The sequence below is a fragment of the Zea mays genome, chromosome 6, assembly GCF_902167145.1.
Source record: "Zea mays cultivar B73 chromosome 6, Zm-B73-REFERENCE-NAM-5.0, whole genome shotgun sequence".
NCBI lineage: Eukaryota > Viridiplantae > Streptophyta > Magnoliopsida > Poales > Poaceae > Zea > Zea mays.
In genome coordinates, this window is record NC_050101.1 from 142673937 (window position 1) to 142692167 (window position 18231).

An 18231-nucleotide genomic window follows, 5' to 3' on the forward strand; every position below is an offset into this window, starting at 1 on the left:
TTCCCCCGCTCCCGTTGGGACTCAGCACCCGTACCGCTCACCTCAGCGTGGACACCAGTCTTATGGCAATCCCGACTGCAAGACCAAGATAAATCTAGAACCATAGATCGTTAGAGTTGGATCTTGTAATTAATACGAAATAAATATATACATGGAAGCTTCAGTCTTAGCGTTAGTCTCGGTCTTAGTTAGTTTTAGTTAGACAGGGCAGTTTGCTATATCCTGTGCATTTATGTTTGTCATGATGAACTATGTTTGGTTTGGATCTTTGTAATGATTGTCACCAGAGTGTGGGTATCCCCTGCATTTTGGTTTACATACTATGTCAATAAAGTTAGTTATATAGTTGGGAAAACCTTTATTCTACTTTCCTCTTTATCTGAGAAGCTGTATGGTCTGTGTTGGAGATCAGTGAAGATGCTCATCTGTTCAGTGCTGTTGGAGAATTCTATACTCTTTTCTTATGCTGCAAGCTTTGCCAGATCAGTTCTGATGTGTGGTTGCGTTCTGCAGATGTCAGAGAACAGGCGCAGAGGAGGAAGGCGTGCTCAGCAGGAGCGAGCCGGTCAGCAAGATGAGGCGCCCCAGCAGCAGCAGCTGCCGCCCCCGCCCCCGATGTCGATTGAGCAGATGTTTCTGATGCAGACTCAGGCAGTTCAAGCCATCGGTCAGACTCTGGCCGCCATTTAGCAGCAGCAGCAGCAGCAGGCTCCACCCCAGCCTCAGATGCCTCAGATGCCTAGAGATAAGCGTGCTGAATTCATGAGAGGTCATCCACCAACGTTCGCTCATTCTTCTGACCCCATGGATGCTGAAGATTGGCTGCGCACTGTGGAGCAGGAGTTGCATACCGCTCAGTGCGATGACAGGGAGAAAGTTCTGTATGGTCCCCGTCTGTTGAGAGGAGCAGCCCAGTCATGGTGGGAGTCTTACCTCGCCACCCATGCCAACCCCGACACCATCACTTGGGAAGAGTTCAGAGGTAGCTTTCGTCAGTACCATGTTCCTGCGGGTCTGATGACAGTGAAGAAGGAGGAGTTCCTGGCCCTTAAGCAAGGGTCATCGTCTGTCAGTGAGTATCGAGACAGGTTTCTGCAATTGTCTCGCTATGCTCCTGAAGATGTCAACACCGACGCTAAGCGACAATACCGTTTTCTGAGAGGCTTGGTTGACCCTCTGCAGTATCAGCTGATGAATCACACCTTCCCGACATTCCAGCACCTGATTGACAGAGCAATCATGACAGAAAGGAAGCGTAAGGAGATGGAAGATCGTAAGCGCAAGATCAGTGGACCCCAGCCTGGAAGCAGCAGCCGTCCCCGTTTCTCAGGCAATCAACCTCAGCAGTTCAGGCAGAACCAGCGTCCACCTCAGCAGCATCAGCAGCGTCAGCAGTATCAGCAGTTCCAAAGGCAGTATCCTCAGCATCAGTACCAGAATCGTCAGAGCAATCAGTCAGGAGGAGGTCAGTTTCAGAAGCAGAATCAGCAAGCACCTCGTCTTCCTGCCCCAGCAAATCAGCAGAACAGTCAGGCAGCACCAGCTCAAGTTGGAAACAGGGCATGTTTCCACTGTGGAGAGCAAGGCCACTGGGTGATGCAATGTCCGAAGAAGGCAGCCCAGCAGCAGTCAGGCCCCAATGCCCCAGCAAAGCAGAATGTGTCTCAGCCTGGAGCAGGCAACCGCTCTCAGCAGCGCTATAATCATGGAAGACTGAACCACTTGGAGGCCGAAGCAGTTCAGGAGACCCCCGGCATGACAGTAGGTATGTTCCCAGTCGACTCCCATATTGCAGAAGTGTTATTTGATACTGGAGCAACGCATTCTTTCATTACTGCATCATGGGTAGAAGCACATAATCTTCCAACTACTACCATGTCAACCCCTATTCAAATTGACTCAGCCGGTGGTAGAATTCGAGCTGATAGCATTTGTTTAAATGTAAGTGTGGAAATAAGGGGGATAGCGTTTCCCGCCAACCTTATAGTAATGGGTACTCAGGGAATAGATGTCATCCTAGGGATGAATTGGTTAGATAAGTATCAGGCAGTTATCAGTTGTGATAAAAGGACAATCAAGTTGGTGTCCCCACTAGGAGAGGAAGTGGTGACCGAGTTAGTCCCGCCTGAGCCAAAGAAAGGAAGTTGTTATCAGATGGCTGTCGATAGCAGTGAAGCAGACCCAATTGAGAGTATCAAGGTTGTGTCTGAATTCCCAGATGTGTTTCCAAAGGATTTACCGGGTATGCCACCAGAGCGGAAAGTTGAATTTGCTATAGAGCTTCTTCCTGGAACCGCCCCCATCTCTAAGAGAGCTTACAGAATATCTGGACCAGAGTTGGTTGAGCTTAAGAAGCAGATTGATGAGCTGTCAGAGAAAGGTTACATCCGGCCAAGCACCTCGCCTTGGGCCGCCCCTGTCTTGTTTGTGGAGAAGAAAGATGGCACCAAGAGGATGTGTATCGATTATCGAGCTTTGAATGAAGTCACGATCAAGAACAAGTATCCTTTGCCCAGAATAGAAGATCTGTTCGACCAGTTGAGAGGAGCCAGTGTGTTCTCCAAGATCGATCTGAGGTCAGGTTATCATCAGCTCAGGATCCGACCTTCGGACATTCCGAAGACGGCATTCATTACCAAGTATGGTTTATATGAGTTCACAGTGATGTCTTTTGGTTTGACCAATGCGCCAGCATTCTTCATGAACTTGATGAACAGTGTATTCATGGATTATCTTGATAAGTTTGTGGTGGTATTCATTGATGACATTCTGGTTTATTCTCAAAGTGAAGAAGAGCATGCAGATCATTTGAGGCTGGTATTGCAGAGATTGCGAGAGCACCAGTTGTATGCAAAGTTGAGCAAGTGTGAGTTCTGGATCAGTGAAGTCCTGTTCTTGGGTCACATAATCAACAAAGAAGGATTGGCTGTGGATCCGAAGAAAGTGGCAGACATTCTAAACTGGAAAGCGCCAACAGATGCTCGAGGAATCAAGAGTTTCATTGGAATGGCCGGATATTATCGGCGATTCATTGAAGGGTTTTCGAAGATTGCGAAACCAATGACAGCGTTGCTAGGCAACAAGGTTGAGTTCAAGTGGACCCAGAAATGCCAAGAGGCCTTTGAAGCGCTGAAAGAGAAGTTGACAACAGCGCCTGTCCTAGTCTTGCCCGATGTGCACAAGCCCTTCTCGGTGTATTGCGATGCTTGCTACACAGGTTTGGGATGTGTGTTGATGCAAGAGGGAAGAGTTGTGGCTTACTCGTCCCGACAGCTGAAGGTTCATGAGAAGAACTACCCAATCCATGATCTAGAGTTGGCAGCAGTGGTTCACGCACTGAAGACATGGAGGCACTATCTGTATGGACAGAAATGTGATGTTTACACAGACCACAAGAGTCTGAAGTACATATTCACTCAGTCAGAATTGAACATGAGGCAACGAAGATGGTTAGAATTGATCAAAGACTATGAGTTGGAGATTCATTACCATCCAGGAAAAGCGAACGTAGTGGCAGATGCTTTGAGCAGAAAGAGTCAAGTCAATCTGATGGTCGCTCGTCCGATGCCTTATGAGTTGGCCAAAGAGTTTGACAGGTTGAGTCTCGGGTTTCTGAACAATTCGCGAAGAGTCACAGTTGAATTGGAACCTACCTTGGAGCGCGAAATCAAAGAAGCGCAGAAAAATGATGAGAAGATCAGTGAGATTCGGCGATTGATTCTAGATGGCAGAGGCAAAGACTTTCGAGAAGATGCAGAAGGCGTGATATGGTTCAAAGACCGCTTGTGTGTTCCCAATGTCCAGTCTATTCGGGAGTTGATTCTTAAGGAAGCTCATGAGACAGCTTATTCGATTCACCCTGGCAGTGAGAAGATGTATCAGGATCTGAAGAAGAAATTCTGGTGGTACGGAATGAAAAGAGAAATCGCAGAGCATGTGGCTATGTGCGATAGTTGTCGAAGAATTAAGGCAGAACACCAGAGACCAGCTGGATTGTTGCAACCGTTGCAGATCCCTCAGTGGAAATGGGATGAAATTGGTATGGATTTCATAGTCGGATTGCCTCGCACTCGAGCCGGCTACGATTCCATTTGGGTAGTAGTGGACCGCTTGACCAAGTCAGCCCACTTCATACCTGTCAAGACCAACTACAACAGTGCAGTATTGGCAGAATTGTATATGTCTCGGATCGTTAGTCTTCATGGTGTGCCAAAGAAGATAGTGTCAGACAGAGGAACGCAGTTCACCTCTCATTTCTGGCAGCAGTTGCATGAAGCCTTGGGCACGCATCTGAATTTCAGTTCAGCTTATCACCCGCAGACAGATGGTCAGACTGAAAGAACCAATCAAATTCTTGAAGATATGTTGAGAGCCTGTGTGTTGCAAGATCAGTCCGGATGGGACAAGCGATTGCCTTATGCAGAATTTTCCTATAACAACAGTTACCAGGCCAGTTTGAAGATGTCACCGTTTCAAGCGCTGTATGGAAGGAGTTGCAGAACTCCGTTGCAATGGGATCAGCCTGGAGAGAAGCAGGTGTTTGGGCCAGATATTTTGCTCGAAGCCGAAGAGAACATCAAGATGGTTCGAGAGAATCTGAAGATAGCGCAATCGAGGCAGCGAAGCTATGCAGACACAAGAAGAAGAGAGCTGAGTTTCGAAGTCGGAGACTTTGTCTATCTGAAAGTGTCACCGATCAGAGGAGTCAGAAGATTCGGAGTGAAAGGCAAGCTAGCACCCCGCTACATTGGTCCGTATCAAATTCTCTCAAAGCGTGGAGAAGTGGCTTATCAGCTCAGCCTGCCAGAGAATTTGTCTGCTGTGCATGATGTCTTTCATGTGTCTCAATTGAAGAAGTGTTTGCGTGTGCCAGAAGAGCAGTTGCCAGTGGAAGGTCTTGAAGTCCAGGAGGACTTGACCTATATTGAGAAGCCAGCTCAGATCCTTGAGGTTGCAGATAGAGTCACCCGAAGGAAGACCGTCAGAATGTGCAAAGTCAGATGGAGTCACCACTCTGAGGAAGAAGCAACCTGGGAGCGTGAAGATGATCTGATGGCCAAGTACCCGGAGCTCTTTGCTAGCCAGCCCTGAATCTCGAGGGCGAGATTCTTTTAAGGGGGATAGGTTTGTAACGCCCCGAATTTTGCAGTTGAATTTTTTCTTTTCTTTACTCGCCAAAATTCGGGCGTTACCTTTCCCTTTTCTTTTTCCCTTCGCTAAACCTTGACCTTTTCCAAAGTTCTAAGCGGGATTCGGTTTGGAATTCCCGTGTAAGAGAAACCCTAAATACTTTATGTTGTTTGATGCACCATGCCGAACCTTGCATTTCTTTTGATTGCTTTGAAAGCGCAATTGCATTCATGTAGAAAGATCGGATTTCGAAAATGTGGAGAAGATCTTTTCTTTCTTTTTTCTCCCTCTCTTTTTCTCTCCTTTTTTTCTCTCTCTCCCGCGCCGTGGGCCGACCCCGGCCGGCCCAGCCGCCCCTGGCGCCCCCCCCTTGGGCCCAATAGGCCCATGCCGCCCCCACCTCCCCTTTTTCCCCAAACCCTCTCCCTCTCCCTCTCATTTTTTCCCTCTCTCATTCTCTCCCTAGCCGCCGCCCCTACCCGCCCCCTGCCCTAGCGCCGCCCCTACCCTAGGCCGCCGCGCCGCCCCCTGCCGCCGGCCGCCCCTCGCCGTCGATCCCCGCCGGTGAGCCCCCTCCCCCTCCTCCCTCTCCTCCCTCCCCTCTTCTCTCCCCACCCCCGCGCGCCCCCTGGCCGCGCCGGCAGCCGCCCCAGCCCCGCCGTGGCCTCTGGCCGTCGCTGGCCGGCCCTCGGCCGCGCCCAGCCGCGCCCCGCCCGGCCGCCGCTGGCCCGCCCCGGCCGCCTGGCCCCCTGGCCGCACCCCCCTGTCCCGGGCCGGTTCAGCCGGCCTCGGCCCCGGCTCAACCGCCCCCGGCCCCAGCTCGGCCGCCCCCCGCGCTCGGCCGCCCCAGCTCGGCCGCCTGCCCCCGGGCCGGTTCAACCGCCCCTAGGGCCGGTTCAACCGCCCCCCCCCCCTCTGTTTTTTTTATTTTTTTTATTTTATTTTATTTACTTTCTGTGATCATAATTACTGTATTTTAAGTAGGCTAATCACTGTTCATGCTATGGGAAAATAGGAAGTTTAATTTAAAATTCCGTTATGTTATTGATTCACGTAGTTAATTGTTTACCCTATGCAATGTTGATCAACTAAAAGTGATTAGGTTTCCATCAGTATATATAAATATATATAACAGAATTATTTTGTTAAAAAACCAATTGTGTCATTAGTGCATAAGATTTAACCCCCTGCGAGACCTTTCCCGTTTCTTTCTAACCATAACAAATGCGTTATCGAATGTCATACTTGGTGCATATTCACTTTATTTGTTATCTTGTATGGTGTACTGTTCTTTTGTATTAAATATGTGGATGGATGTATGTATGTTTGCGCTCGCATAGAGAACGATCCGGTCGAAGAGCCCGAGGAATTCGCAGGAGAAGCCCCTGAGCAGCAGTCGGTTGGTGGAGGCAAGTGTCCTTTGACCTATCTCTGTCCTATTCATTCTTTAATTCACCTCCCGCATTACACATTTATACCTAAGGATTGACTAGCTTTTGTTATCCATGTCCTTGTTTACCTATTTGGGTCGGATTATTACTACTTAGTCTGATGCTATTGCTCAACTCTAATCAATGAACATGATGTGATTATCTATGATACGCTGTTTTCCCGTTCTTCTTTATGATTATACTTGTGGTTTTCAAGGGGACTCGAGCGGTTTCTCGAGTGCCTCTCCGTAAGGACCTGTTCTATGGATGACCGCCCGGGAAAACAGTGCAACCATGAGGGTGGAATGGGGTGCCCTTAGCTGAATAATTAGAGGATCCGGGATGTAGTTCACTTAGCCGTCGTGCCGTCAATGGGGCTCGGTGTATGCGGCTCGCTCTGCCAAGTTTGGGTTCGCCCCTTGGGGAGGAGTGCGGTGCATTTAGGAAACCTAACGGGTGGCTACAGCCCCGGGGAATCTTTGTAAAGGCTACGTAGTGAAACCCTGCCTATTCACCTTGGTAGTGTTTAAGGGTTTGATCGGCCCGAGGCAAGAGGGAATCACGGCTTGTGGGTAAAGTGCACAACCTCTGCAGAGTGTTATGAAACTGATATATCAGCCGTGCTCACGGTTATGAGCGGCCAAGGGAGCTCCAGAGATTAGTGATACTTGATCAGAGACATTGTGGTACAGGTGGCAATGAGATTGATGGATCTGGTTATGATTATGGTATTGGTAAGTGGTATTCTTTCCGTTTGGAAAGGATACATTGGGTTAATAACTTGGGTTAATGTTAAAACCTGGCTTTCTACTAGTAAGTAATAACCTGACCAACTAAAAGCAACTGCTTGACTTATCCCCACATAAAGCTAGTCCACTACAGCCAAACGGGATGCTTGCTGAGTATGTTGATGTGTACTCACCCTTGCTCTACACACCAAACCCCCCCCCCAGGTTGTCAGCATTGCAACCACTGCTCAGGAGAAGATGAAGCTGTGGAAGGAGACTTCCAGGAGTTCCAAGATTACGACGAGTTCTAGGTGTGGGTTAGCGGCAACCCCCAGTCGGCTGCCTGTGAAGGCCGCGTTATCTACGTTTCTTTTCGCACTTTGATTTATTGTAAGAACTATATGGACGTCTCAGACGTATGATGTAATCGACTATTTCCCTTATTAATACTATTTTGAGCACTGTGTGATGATGTCCATATTATGTAACTGCTGTGTACGTGAATAACTGATCCTGGCACGTACATGGTTCGCATTCGGTTTGCCTTCTAAAACCGGGTGTGACATCATCTCAGAAAATCTGAAGGCCTCCTCCCTTCTTTGGCGAAAATCATTGTCAGCTCGAATATATTCATCCATCTTCTGGAGCAGCTTCTCCAGCGTTTGTGGTGGCTTCCTGGCAAAATACTGCGCTGATGGCCCTGGCCGAAGCCCCTTGATCATGGCCTCAATGACAATCTCATTGGGCACTGTCGGCGCCTGTGCCCTTAGACGCAGAAACCTTCGGACATATGCCTGAAGGTATTCTTCGTGGTCCTGAGTGCACTGGAACAGAGCCTGAGCAGTGACCGGCTTCGTCTGAAATCCTTGAAAACTGGTTAACAACAAATCCTTCAGCTTCTGCCATGAAGTGATCGTTCCTGGTCGAAGGGAGGAATACCAGGTTTGAGCAACACTTCTGACAGCCATAACGAAAGATTTGGCCATGACTGAAGCATTGCCACCGTACGAAGACACTGTTGCTTCGTAGCTCATCAAGAACTGCTTCGGGTCTGAATGGCCATCAAATACGGGGAGCTGAGGCGGCTTGTAGGACGGAGGCCAAGGTGTAGCCTGTAACTCAGCGGACAGGGGAGAAGTATCATCAAAAACAAAATTCCCACGATGGAAATTGTCATACCAGTCGTCTTCGTTGTGAAAGCCCTCCTGATGAAGGTCTTGATGCTGAGGCCTTCGGTGTTGCTCATCCTGAGCAAGATGACGAACTTCTTCAGAGGCTTCATCTATCTGCCTCTGCAGTTCAGCTAGCCTGGCCATCTTCTCCTTCCTGCGTTGAACCTGCTGCTGAAGGATTTCCAGATTCTGAATCTCCTGATCTAGATCATCCTCCGGATGTGTTGGACTGGTAGCCTTCCTCTTCTGGCTTCGTGCCTCTCTGAGAGAAAGGACGTCTTGATTGGGGTCCAGCGGCTGCAGCGTGCCAGCCCCTGGTGCTGAAGCCTTCTTCGGCGGCATGACGAAGCTGATGCTTGCCGAAGGTGTCGAAAAGCTCAGGAAATGGAAGTGAGTTCACCGGAGGTGGGCGCCAATGTTGGGGACTTGTTCTCAAATGCTAAGAGTTAAGAACAAGGCAACATAAAAAGTGTTAAGTGTTAAAGTCCTTCGTCCTTCGAAGCATTATGCCCCTTCGGGAAATAATGAGCTTCGGACGAAGGTCATAAGAGACATACCTTCGTGAACATAACAAGTAATGACGAAGGATTCATATAAAGTATGAAATATAATATAAGCATCATCATAGAATCATTTCTATTTTATTAACATGGAAAAATAGAAATGATTTCAAATTACAAATGTACCTTCGGTCCCGAGAGAAGATAAAAAGTACAAGCGTGACGCAAAAGCAAATGCCAAGTCAGCGTGAACAGTACGGGGGTACTGTTCACCTATTTATAGGCACGGGATACAACCCATACAAAATTACATACATGCCCTTTACATTTGGTGATAATTCCATAGCAATCTATCGAGGTCTAAATGGCCTTTTCATCTTTAAGTCGGTTCCCTTTTCTGCGAACATGCCGAAGCTTTCCTGCTTCACAGCTTCGGCACTGCCAACCTTCGTATCTTTTGAGGTTCTCCCTCTTTGACATAAGTCCGAAGGTACCTGTTCACACATTACACTCTAGAAACACTGTTAAATCATGTTTTTGAGGACCTTCGGAAGCCGAAGGCCCCCAACATCGTCGATTCCGCCGCCGGCGGGCGGGCTGTCGGTCGCCATTGTCGCTGTTGCACGGCGGGGGAAGGAGTATCATGTCGTAGCTGTCGTCGAGGGACATGAACTCAAGACTCCCGAAACGGAGCACCGTCACGGGCTGGAGAGGTTGCTGGAGACTGCCCATCTGGAGCTTGACGGGAAGCTATTCGTCAACACGCAGCAGGCCCCTACCTGGCGCGCCAACTGTCGGCGTTTCGAGACCGGGGGGTCCCTGGGCCGACGAGTGAAATGTCGCCGCGTGCCCCAGCCCAGATGGGTCGGTGCGAGGCCGAGCGCGAAGGGGGGAAAAGGCGACCGGAGACGGGCGTGAGAGAGGTGGAAATCCCGCGGCCTTCGTGTTCGTCCCGCGCCCAGGTCGGGTGCGCTTGCAGTAGGGGGTTACAAGCGTCCACGCGGGAGAGTGAGCGAGCGGCCTCACGCGAGCGCCTGTCTCGTCCTCGTCCTCGCGCGGCCAACCTTCTGTAAGAGGGCCCTGGTCCTTCCTTTTATAGGCGTAAGGAGAGGTTCCAGGTGTACAATGGGGGTGTAGCAGAGTGCTAACGTGTCTAGCGGAGGAGAGCTAGCGCCCTAAGTACATGCCATCGTGGCAGCCGGAGAGGTTTTGGCACCCGGTTTGTGTGGTGTCGTGGCCGTCGGAGGAGCGTTGAAGCCTGGCGGAAGGACAGCTGTCGGGGCTGTCGAGTCCTTGCTGACGTCCTCTTGCTTCCGTAAGGGGGCTGAGAGCCGCCATCGTCATAGAGCGTGCGGGGCGCCATCATTACTTTGTCTGGCGGAGCGAGCCAGATGGGACGCCGGTCTTGTTTCTCGTAGCCTGAGTCAGCTTGGGGTAGGGTAATGATGGCGCCTCTTGTTGACGTGGTCGGTCCGCGCCCTAGGTTGGGCGATGTGGAGGCTCCTCCGAGGTCGAGGTCGAGTCTGTCTTCCGAGGCCGAGGTCGAGTCCAAGCCCCTGGGTCGGGCGAGGCGGAGACCGTCGGCTGAGGCCAGGGCTGAGTCCGTGCCCTAGGGTCGGGCGAAGCGGAGTTCGCCGTCTTCCGGGGCTTAGCCCGAGTCCGAGCCCTGGGTCGAGCGGAGCGGAGTTCGCCGTCTTTCGGGGCTTAGCCCGAGTCCGAGCCCTGGGTCGGGCGGAGCGGAGTTCGCCGTCTTCCGGGGCTTAGCCTGAGTCCGAGCCCTGGGTCGGGCACAGCGGAGTTCGCCGTCTTCCGGGGCTTAGCCCGAGTCCGAGCCCTGGGTCAGGCGGAGCGGAGTTCGCCGTCTTCCGGGGCTTAGCCCGAGTCCGAGCCCTAGGTCGGGCGGAGCGGAGTTCGCCGTCTTCCGGGGCTTAGCCCGAGTCCGAGCCCTGGGTCGGGCGAAGCGGAGTTTCCTATGGTGCCTGAGGCCGGGCCTGGCTGCCTGTCAGCCTCGCTCCGTCGAGTGGCACAGCAGTCGGAGCGGCGCAGGCGGCGCTGTCCTTCTGTCAGGCCGGTCAGTGGAGCGGCGAAGTGACTGCGGTCACTTCAGCTCTGTCGACTGAAGGGCGCGCATCAGGATAAAGGTGTCAGGCCACCTTTGCATTAAATGCTCCTGCGATTTGGTCGGTTGGCGCGGCGATTTGGTCAGGGTTGCTTCTTGGCGAAGACAGGGCCTCGGGCGAGCCGGAAGTATGTTCGTCGCTGGAGGGGGGCCTCGGGTGAGACGGAGATCCTCCGGGGTCGGCTGCCCTTGCCCGAGGCTAGGCTCGGGCGAGGCGTGATCGAGTCCCTCGAATGGACCGATCCCTAACTTAATCGCACCCATCAGGCCTTCGCAGCTTTGTGCTGATGGGGGTTACCAGCTGAGAATTAGGAGTCTTGAGGGTACCCCTAATTATGGTCCCCGACAGATTCATACTCGAGAATCATTACGTCTTAAAACCAATATCTCGATATACAAGAATGAGGATGTTCCTCCTAAATTTGTGAATGGGAGGCCGTTCTTGACGACGGTGCAACTTTCTAAGTTGTCGACTCTGGAGATTAGAATGCATGAGTGGTACATGGTGGCTAGCAACAAATACAAACTCGAGGACTTCACATTTGTTGTGCCAGAAGATGCATTTTGGAGCAATGATAATATAGATCCTGTGCGACATTTATTCTTTGACGATCTCTGGTCGTTGTACCACCGACAAAGGATGGAAACCAACTACTTAACCCTCTTTTGCTTGTAAGTACCTCTAAACTTTCATATTTGTTAGTTTTGTACACGCACACATAAACGAGAGTCTAAGGATTAACACTTTTACACGTAGGATGCAATACATGGATGGTAAGAAGAAACAACTTAAGACATGGTTTCTTGACCCGTTGATGATATCCCAAGCTCGCTACAAAGAAGTTGCTCGAAGACATGGAGAAGAATACAAAGACTTGGATGATGTTGAATTTGAGAAAGCCGTCAAACAGAATCAGAGAAAGAAAATGAAGGTAATGGCGGCATACATTGGACGAGCCATGTATAATCATGTACAACATGGCAAGGACTTAATAATAGCTCCGCACCACTTTAAGTAAGTTCTCGACATGGTTTTGAACTATAAATTATGGCAATCGTGATCTTAACATGTGTTTTCGTCTATGTCTATATAGTGACCACTACATTTGTATCATGATCTTTCCAAAGCACGGTAAAGTCGTGGTCTTCGACTCACTGAGAATGGAAAAGGCTACGTATAATGACTTCTTGAAGATTTTAGATAAGTATGATTATTATTGCACACTTGTACTTATTACAACTTAACAAATGTATTCTTAATCTCACAATGCTATTCTTATATGCAGTGCATACCGTTTTTATTGGAAAGGTCTTGGCGGCGAACATCCAGAGGACAAGCCTAATTTGTCAATATCATTATTTCCATATGGTGATAAACAACCTCCGGGTACTGTCCTGTGCGGTTATTATGTATGCGATTGGTGTCGTGTCACCTTTCATTACATGGTCAATCGTGAGGATGTAAGTTCGCTATCATTGTCTATGTTGCAATTTTTATGTTATATTGTTGCTCATCACATTACTCTTCACTACCGGAATCGCGTTCTTTGCCGAGTGTCTAAGACACTCGGCAAAGGCTATTTTACACTCGGCAAAGGCTTTGCCGAGTGTAACACTCGGCAAAGAACACTCGGCAAAGATTTCATCGGCAAAGGGTTCTTTGCCGAGTGCTTTTTTTCGGACACTCGGCAAAGACTTTGCCGAGTGTCAAAAAGCACTCGGCAAAGAAAAACACTCGGCAAATTAAGAATCGAAAATTTTAAAAAAAAACAGCAAAATATTTTTTAAATTCTAGGAACAACTCTCCAACCCTAACCTATTACCTTACCCGTTGCCCTATCATTTTTCACTATTATTTTGAATCAAACTTATATGTTTTGTAAATGGTGAGATTCGAACTCGCAACCTCTCTCTCGCGCATACCCTCCTATACCACTACACTACTACACCAATTATATTTATATTACGATTTTCATTCCCCATGTACTATAACAAATCGAGAGTATTTTGATTATTTAAGACACTAAATGAGTTCATTTGAAAATGTGACCAACTATAAAGTTGCATAACTTTTTGAGATCTAAAAGTTTTATTTTAATAGTTTCTACATCCGAGACCGTTTATAAAATTTGAATTTTAAATTTTAAAACTTCACACGAAATTTTCAATGATAAGATGATTTCAAATCAAAAAATTGTCAACTACAAAGTTTCATTACATTTCAAGACCTACAACTTTTATTTTGGTGGTTTTTCCATCCGAGACAGTTTGAAAAATTCAAATTTCAAAATTCAAACATAGTTTTGCATAACAAGATGATTTCAAACTAAAACATTGTCAACTACAAAGTTTCATAACTCTTCAATACCTACAACTTTCATGTTGGTGGTTTTTCCTTTCAAAGTCGTTTTCAAAATTCAAATTTTAAATTTTTTAAATTCAGACGTAGTTTTCGTTGACAATATGACTTCAAATGAAAAAGTTGTCAACTATAAACTTCTATAACTTGTCAAGATCTACAAAGTTTATTTTGGTTGTTTGGTAATTTGTTTATCTCAGATGATGGTTCTAACAATATGCACAAATTTTATACGTCTCTCTCGTAGTTTCATAAACTACGAGAGAGATATAGGTTTTATGAACAAATTTATTTTTATTTTGTCATATGAAGAAATGTTCAATATATAAATTGTACATCATGATGAGTTATACAAATTTGTAGTTGAAAACTTTTTCATTTGAATTAATTTACTACTTTAAAATGCGATTTTTAAATTGTCTTTGCCTAGTGTTGGAGAAAAAACACTCGGCAAAGAGCTCTTTGCCGAGTGTTGTATTTGTGACACTCGGCAAAGAGCCCTTTGCCGAGTGTCAAAAAAAGACACTCGACAAAGAAATTCTTTGCCGAGTGTCAAAAATAAAACACTCGGCAAAGAGCTTCTTCGCCGAGTGTTTTATTTTACCGAGGGTTTTTTGTGTGGCACTCGGCAAAGAGCTCTTTGCCGAGTGCCCGAAATAAAACACTCGGCAAAGAATATGACACTCGGCAAAGAGCCAAATTCCGGTAGTGCTTAGTACTGCTTGCTTTTTGCTTTCATTGCAGGTTCCTAAATCCAAGATCAATGCTAAATGGTTAGAAAGAGATATGGTTTCCGTCGGCGTGGCTAAGGTTGTAAAAGACCTGCTTTACTTTATGCGTCGTGAAGTTCTTCATCAACAAGGGCTATTCTACAATACAAATGGAAATTTGCAACAATTCCCAGAACTAAGTTTGTACACGATATCACACAGTGTTTAAATCTTTAGTTAGGAAGTTTAGATGTTTAGTTGTCTATGGAACTTTGAGATGTTGAGTTGTTATGCAACTTGATATGTGTATAAATCTGTGTATGATGGAACTTGATATGTGGATGAATATGTGTATGGAACCTGTTATGGAACTTATTAGGTATAAATCTGTGTATTATGAATCTGTGTATGGAATCTGTGTTTGAATCTGTGTGTTGAATCTGTTATTAATTCTGTATATGAATCTGGAATCGAAATATGAATCTGGAATCTGTATATTGAAATGCAGTCGAACTTATATTTAAAACCGCCTGTGATGTGTGTCTATCACAGGCGGTTCTTTTAAACTGGACCACCTGTGATGTGTTTCTATCACAGGCGGTTCTTTTAAGCCGGACCGCCTGTGATGTGTTTCTATCACAGACGATTTTCGATTGACCACCTGTGATGTTGTTTTACATCACAGTCGGTGCACCACAAGCGGTTCCTGGAACCGCCTGTGTAGAGGCTAACCGGACCGCCTGTACAGAGGTTTACTGTAGTAGTGCACGGAGTGATGCAGGGAAGGAGTCGCCCCTGCAAGCTGCAGCGAGGTCGCGGACCGTCTACGCACGCCACATAGGGCACCGCTAGACTGTACACCTCTAGTGTTTGGTGACCAAATCAGTGGAGTCCCCAAAAGTGTGTCCTATACATAGAAAAAAAAAACAATCTGAAATACATGGCAGGAGGAACAAGTAAAAAGGAAACAAAGCAATCAAGATAATCTATGTAGCCTTCTTGCACAAGGAGAAGAAAACCGATCATAAAAAAATGGCACACACGGTTCCTTCACACACCGATCGAGCACACCAGGTAAATATTTCACCAAATCATGCACCATGCCATGCATTAGTAGATCTCATTACTCTTCCAGCATAGTATGAAACTAGTTTTCTCTCCAATTCAATACTAGTACATGCGAGCTGGTACGCGCTACTCGTACGCCGCTACTACGATACACTAGCTAGGCAGCTAGCTAGTTGCAGCTAGCCTTGCACGGGCCGGGAGGTACCTGTATATGTCACTAACTCCTCCATGCCAGTATATAATAACGATGTGTGCATGTGCATGTGACACAGGCACCACCACACACACGTCCACACCATGAGCTCTGATTGCTCCGTTTCACCGGCCGGCCGGCCGGGTGCGCCGCTCATGCGCGCGCGGCACCGTCACCCTGTCGTCCCTGCAGCTGCAGGCCAGCCAGCCCGGAACGGCGCGCGTCCCGGCCTCGATCGCAAGCAAACCGCCCACCCTGACCTCGCTCGACAGCTAGGTGTAGCCCCCGATTCGCCGATCGTCCATCGAGACCGCTGTGCGAGTACATGTGCTTGCCAGACGTACGTACGTGTACGTACGCACGCAGCAAAGCCGCCGTACGCGTGCCGGGCGGTACGGTCGATCGAGCTAGCGCAGCAGCCCCCGGCCGGCCGGCCCCACGGAGGAGGGTGAAGGGCATGCAATGCATGCACGGAGACGGCGAGACCCAACGGGCCCAGCGACGGCGCCAGACGCAAAGGCGAAGAGATGGGGTAAAGACTGATGGTACGCGTGCTGTTGACATCTGCGCGCGTGTGTGCCCAGCCAGAGCCAGGACACGACACAGGGCTCACATGGGATGGGAAGGGCCCATTCATCCGGCCGTCCGTGAATGTGATGTGCCTTGCTTTGTTCTCGTTTCATCACCAGCAGTCACCACTCAAACAATAATACACGTTTGTCAGTCATGCATCAATACTACTCGCTCCAAGCAACTAATTAACATTCATATGACAATAATACATAGTTTAAAAATTACAAATATTCCAAAACGGAGGTAGTATGAAAAAAATAGCCCTCCTCTGATATGCATGCCTAGTTACTAGTTGGGCTAAAGTAACCCAATTTGGTTATGGTTACCTAGCTATATAGTTAGTTAGTTAGCTATCAAGTAGTTCCAACACTTGCATACAAAAAATAGCCCTCCTCTAGTTTAAATGCCCCAAAGCTAATTTAGGTTAGTTTTGAGCTACCTAGCAATTAGTACGATCCAAACAGGCTCTAAGCCTATTATTGATATATATACACATAATTAAGATGGGCTATTGGCAGTGCAGGGGATCTAGGCTTGATTGGCAGGTGGTGAATGAGGTCTAGGAGAGTATTAAGCAATGCAAGTGTCTCTATATATGCATGGGGGCAGCTCGCGTACTTGGTGGTAGAGAGGGCACCGACCGTCAGAAGAAGAACCTAAGGGTCAACCACAGACGACGAGAGTTTATATCGTCATTAGGTTTTACAATGTCGTTTGCAGCTTCAGCGCGCCTTGGAAAACTCGGCAAGCGATAATTTCGTTGCAACTTGATAAAAAAATGCTATGGAAGTTCATCGGATGCCTTATTAGCTTGAGAAAACTATTTGCTATACTATACTATTTCTGTTTAAATTCTTAGCTTACAAATTTAATTAATGCACTACCGGAAACGAGTGCTTTGCCGAGTGTCCGAAGTACTCGGCAAAGCCTTAAAAACACTCGACAAAGGTTTTACCGAGTGTCACACTCGGCAAAGAAGGCTCGGCAAACAGTGCATCGTCAAAGCCTTTTTTGCCGAGTACTTTTTCTCGGGCACTCGGCAAAGCTTTCTCGGGCACTCGGCAAACAATACATGTTTGCCGAGTGTTTGACACTCGGCAAACATGTCTTTGCCGATTGTGGTCATGTGCTGAGTGTCCTGCGCTCGGTAAATCAGCTCGTTATCGAGAGCCGTACTTTGCCGAGTGCGGCTATCGGCAAAGCCTTCTTTGCCGAGTGCCCGACAAAAGGCACTCGACAAAGAGTCCGACACTCGGCAAAGCCTCGGATTTCGATAGTAATGGTGAAATTATAAATAGAATGTTATAGGATTCACTTAAAGAACAAAAAAAGTATCTTCATTATTTCTTTATGTAGTAATCCGTATACTTGCTTTGCCTATAAATTAGAGTGTATTCTCGCTTCCTGATAAGTTCAAATATTTTTTTGACATTGACCAAACATATACAAAACATTATTAATATTTCTGATAAATAATAAGTATCGTTGCATTAATAGTTACTTATTTGAATATGTAAACATTACCAATATTTTTTTGAACTTCACCAAACAAGTTACAGCCACCAAATAAGTTGCTTTGTACCAAAAAAGTTGCAGCCGCCAGACTTAACACTGCACACCATCAAAATCAACGTTTCAGACCGTTAGATAACCAATATCCTTTACTCATTCAAATTCAATAGACAATACTATTTGGATTATCTCTCTCCCTCACGTCCTCGGCGCCCCTCTCCCTCACTCGCACCACCGTTGTCGCCGTCGGCACCACCGTCAACCCCTTCCCTCGCACCGCCACCGGTATTGTCGACCTCTTCCCTCATCTCTACGGGATCATAGCGTTAGCACAAACTATATGCTAGTAGATTTAATGATCTAGTGTAGTCAAATTAAAAAAAATTAGTGAGTTACTTTGGTAACCAATAGCCTCCTTTTCTAGTATCTGTACTTCCCTAGAGCCTAGACAAGGTGCAAGAGGAAACCAATAAACGACTCCCAAATTTTTCCAAAAGGTTTGCACAGCTCCCAAGTAAAAGCTCAGTTTTAGTACCCGTGCAAGTTCCACGTAGGAATTTAACAGCAAATTTTTTTTTGATTCTTTAACAACAAATAAATAATAAAATTAGTCCATCTAGACCCTGTACAGTTCCCACACGTTTCAAACGGACGAAATTAATAATTACCTAAAAATGTGCAGGTCGTAGCAAAGTATAATTAAATTAATACGAAAGAATAGGCACGGAAATGCCGGT